The 5,162-nt window shown below is 45.1% G+C and overlaps 1 pseudogene; it reads left to right on the top strand.

Moving 5' to 3' along the window:
• Positions 1 to 3,701: 3,701 nt before the first annotated feature.
• On the top strand, positions 3,702 to 4,685 carry LOC102871092 (annotated as a pseudogene).
• Positions 4,686 to 5,162: the final 477 nt, after the last annotated feature.

Raw genomic sequence — 5,162 nt, 5'->3', positions numbered from 1 at the left:
AATCACATATCCCTTTTAAACAGTTTTCTCCCTCATCTGTTTCAATGCAGTATACATTATTGGACCCACCTTTCTCAATCTCCCCCAACCCTGATTGTCAGTCCTCTTTTACAACAGTGGCACCATGCAGTATTTGTCCTTTTGTGACTGAGATACTTCACTCAGCATAATGTCCTCTAGTTTCACCCATTTTGAATAATATTGCTTGAGTTCCTTGTTTTTCAATGCAGCATAGTATTCCACACCTTCTCTATCCATTCATTTGTTGATGGGCCCTTAGGTTGTTTCAAACTCCTTGTTATTGTGAACAAAACCACGATAAACATGGTGTGCATATATCTGCTTGGGTGTCAGTTATGGTCTCTTTGGGGTATATTCCCAGTAGTGGAATTGCTGGGTCAAATGGTATCTCTATTTGCAACTTTTTGAGAAAGCACCATATCGCCTTCCACAGGGGTTGCATTATTTTACACTTCCACCAACAGTGAATAAGGGTTCCAGTTTCTCCACAACCTCGCCAGCATTTGTTGCTTGCTGTTCTGTTAAATTTTGCTATTCTTACTGGCCTGAGATGCTATCTCATAGATGTTTTGAGGGGCATTTTTTAAGTTTTAATGAAAACTTTAAAGATTATATTTTACAGGAGCTCTGGTGGCCTAGTGGCAAGAAGCTGCACTGCAATGCTGAAGGCTTGCACTTCGAGGCCACCAGCTGCTTCTCAGGAAAAGATGAGCCATTTCCTCCCTTGTGATTAACTGCCTCTGAAAACCCACCAGAGGGTCAGCTATGGGTCAGTTCCTATCCTATCATACATAACAACAACACTTTTGGGGGTTTTCGCAGCCCCTGGGTTTTTGAAAGAATTTTTAACTTTCCCCATTTTAAATTCGATTTCCCATTTTCTCCCCTTTTGATTAGGATTCTTCCAAAGATTCTTTGTTGTTCAGTGTTGATAACCAGGTACTGGGGAGGCAAATGTGAACTGGGCACACATCCATTCCTTATGGCACAGTGGTCAGTAATTGCACTGCCAGCACCAAAGCAGGCTGCTGTAATCCACCACCAGCTTGTGGGAGTGAGACAGATGAGCAGTCTCCTTCCGTATGGTTTTGTTGTTGCTGTTAGGTGCCGTTGAGTTAAGTAGGATCCATACAAACCCCATGAACAAAAGATCTGAACCCTGTCCTATCTTGTGCTATCCTCATAATTTCTGACACTCTAGAGCCATTGTGTCTATCCATCTAGTTAAGGACCTTCCTCTCTTTTGCTGATCCTCAACCTTTCCAAGTATGATGTGCCTTACCAAGGAATAGCCTCTCCTAGCAACATGCACATAGTATGTAAGATGAAACATGATCATCCTTGCCTTCAAGGAGCACTCTGGCTGCACTTTCTCTAGGACATATTTTTTTGTTCTTTTGGCAGTCCATGGATGTTCAGTGTTCTTCTCCAACATCACGACTCAAAGGTACCAATTATTCTTCTGCCATCTTTAATTACTGTCCAGCTCTCAGATGCATAGCAAGTGATTGAAAAGATCATGGCCTGAATTGACTGCACTTTAGTCCTCAAACTCATGTCATTATTCCTCAATAATTTAGAGCAGTCCCTGACTGCAGACTTTCCCAGTGCAATACGTCTCCTTATCTCCTGAAGGCTGGTACCAAAGTTGTTCATTGTGAATTCAAGTAAGATGAAATCGTTGACCATTTCCATCTTTTCTCCATCTATCATGATGTTGCCTATCGTGATTATTCCAGTGGTAAGAATTCTGTTCTTGATGTTGAGATACAATCGTATTGTTGTTGTTGTTGTTATGTGCCGCCGAGTCGCTTGCGGCTCATAGTGACCCTATGTACAATAGCCCTAAACTCTGTTCTGTCCTGTGCCAATCTTATTGTCTCTGACACACTCATCCCATTCACCCCAGTCACCGAATCAATCCACCTCATAGAGGGCCTTCCTCTCCAACGCCAGCCCTCCATTCTCCCGAGCATGATGTCCTTCTCCAAGGACTGGTCTCTCCTTACAACATGACCAAACTATGTCAAATGAAGCCTCAGAATTCTTGCCTCCAAGGAGCATCTCAGTTTAACCCTCTCTAGGATGAATCCATTTGTTTTCTTAGCAGTCCATGGTACTCTCAATACTCTTCTCCAATACCAAAGCTCAAAGGCATCAATTCTCCTTCTATCCTCCCTAGTCATTGTCCAACTCTCTGATGCGTAACAAGTGATAGCAAAGACCATGGCCTGTATCAGACACACCTTAGTCTCCAGAGAGACACCGTTGCTCTTCAGCACTTTAGAGAGGTCCCTAACAGAAGACTTTCGCATCGCAATATGTCTTTTAATTTCCTGTCTGCTGAGTGTTGATTGTGGAGCCAAGCAGACTAAAGCTGTGAACAATCTCAATCTCTTCATCTTGATGCTGCTAATTGGTCCAATGGTGAGAATCTTTGTGTTCTCAACATTGAGCCTCAATCCATATTGGAGGCTGCAGTCCTTAACCCTCTGCAGCAAGCACTTCAGGTCTTCCTCGGTTTCAGCAAGCAGGGTTGTGTCATCTGCATAATGCAGATTGTTGATAGATCTTCTACCAATCCTGACCCCACATTTCTCCTCATAGAGCCCAGCCTCCTGGATGATCTGTTCTGCATGTAGGTTGAAAAGGTATGGAGACAGGACACATCCCTGGTGTTCGCCCTTCCCAATTTTGAACCATGCAGTATTTGCTTGCTCTGTTCTGATGACTGCCTCTTGGTTCAAGTATAGGTTTCACAGTAGCACGATCAAGGGTTCTGGGATTCCCATTCTTCTCAGAGTCAGCCACAGTTTGTTATGGTCCATACAGTCAAACGCCTTTGCATAATCATTGAAACACAGATAGACATTCCTCTGGTACTCCCTGCTTTCAACCAAGATCCATCTAACATTAGCTACAATATCCCTAGTACCATGACCCCTTCTAAACCCAGCCTGGACTTCTGGAAAGCTCTATTTCTTGATCTTTTGTAGCAAGTGCTTTAAGCCCTCACTTTCAACAAAGCAAGGTTGTGTCAACTGCATAACTTAGGATATTCTTTAGTCTTTCACTGATTCTGATGCTATATTATTCTTTGTAGGGTCCAGCTTCTCGAATAATTTGCTCAGCATATAGAGTTGGGAGTGGAGAATAAGGAAAACATGGCTTGATGACAGAAACAAGGCTGGAGATAAAATGATAGAATTGTATAGAGTCAATGATTTATTCATTGCAAATACCTTTTAAAAGAAACATAAACAGTGACTATACATGGACCTTATCAGATGGTCTGCACAGGAATCAGACTGACTACATCTGTGGAAAGAATCGTTGAAGAAGCTCAATATCAGCAGTAAAAACTAGGCCAGGTGCTGATTGTGGAAGAGACTATCAACTAGTTATATGCAAGTTCAAACTGAAACTAAAGAAAATTATATCCACAAGAACCAAAATTTGACCTTTAGTTTATTCCACCTGAATTAAAAAATCAATCTCAGGAACAAATTTGAGGCCTTGAGCATTAAAGAGTGAAGGCCTGAGCACCCAGCACTGGCCGGCGGGCTGCCTTTCCCCTCCCCAGCGCTGGGCCACAGTCCCGCAGCCCTCGTAGCGCTCAGACCCCCATTGCCAGCCGCCTCGACCTACACTTCGCTCAGGGCAGCCCTCTCCAGTGGACGATGGCGCTCGGCGGCCACGATCGAAGCCTGGGGCTCTGCCTGGCGCTGCTGCTGGCATTGGCGCTGGCGCCTGGGACCCCGCGAGCCAAGCCCACGGTGCGCAAGGAGCGCGTGGTGCGGCCCGACTCGGAGCTGGACGAGCGGCCGCCGGAGGACAACCAGAGCTTCCAGTATGACCACGAGGCCTTCCTGGACAAGGAGGACTCCAAGACCTTCGATCAGCTCACACCAAGCGAAAGTCAGGAGAGGCTGGGGAAGATTGTGGATAGAATCGACAGTGATGGGGATGGCTTTGTTACCACGGAGGAGCCGAGAACTTGGATCAAACGGGTGCAGAAGAGATACATCTATGATAGTGTTGCCAAAGTCTGGAAGGATTATGATCGAGACAAAGATGACAGAATATCCTGGGAGGAATACGAACAGGCCACGTATGGTTACTACTTTGGAAACCCGGAATAATTTCAAGACAGTTCAGAGCATCACACCTTTAAGAAGATGCTGCCCCGTGACTAGAGACGGTTCAAGGCCGCAGACCTCAATGGTGACGAGACGGCCACTCGGGAGGAGTTCACAGCCTTCCTGCACCCTGAGGGGTTTGAGCATATGAAGGAAATTGTGGTTCTGGAAACTCTGGAAGACAATGACAAGAATGAGGATGGCTTCGCGGATCAGGATGAGTACATTGCTGATATGTTTTCACATGAGGACAATGGCCCTGAGCCAGACCGGGTTTTGTCCGAAAGGGAATTCCGAGATCTGAACAAGGATGGAAAGTTGGACAAAGATGAGATTCGCCCCTAGATCCTCCCTCAAGATAATGACCACGCACAGGCGGAAGCCAGGCACTTGGTGTATGAGTCCGACAAAAACAAGGACGAGAAGCTAACGAAAGAGGAAATCTTGGAGAACTGGAACATGTTTGTTGGCAGCCAGGCTACTAATTATGGGGATGATCTCACAAAAAATCATGATGAACTTTGACCCACACTTGTCTTACCCGTTCTCGGCTTTCTTGTCTTGAATGGTTGTTGCACTTATCTCGTTTACACAAATTGTGTCTCCAGAACAAAACAAAAAAGCAATTTCATTACCTCAAATTGGGGGTAAAAGTGCATTTTCCTCTCCATATTTACCAGAAATAGAGACGAAGAGGCGTTTTTCCAAGGTACCCAGCATTTCCTGCGTGCTCCTGGGCACAAGGAATTCCAGCCCAGATAAGAGACAAAGAGGCGTTTTTCCAAGGTACCCAGCATTTCCGGCAGAAAGGGAAACATAATCCACTCAGGAGTTCTACAGGACACGGCACCTTCTCTTGGAGACAGCTCAACTAAATTCAATAGACACTGGTCAAAAGGAAAATGTCAGCAGTCGACATTTTTGGAATCTCAGAAGCCAAGAAAGCTTAAGATACACCTGTCAGATCATGGGTTGGACAATGGAAGATATTTTCTGAAGGGA

Source organism: Elephantulus edwardii, unplaced genomic scaffold (assembly GCF_000299155.1).
Source record: "Elephantulus edwardii isolate Elephantulus edwardi_28Jun2011 unplaced genomic scaffold, EleEdw1.0 scaffold00519, whole genome shotgun sequence".
Classification (NCBI taxonomy): Eukaryota; Metazoa; Chordata; class Mammalia; order Macroscelidea; family Macroscelididae; genus Elephantulus; species Elephantulus edwardii.
Note: the sequence above shows the minus strand (reverse complement) of the source record. Positions and strands in the feature narration are given on the sequence as shown.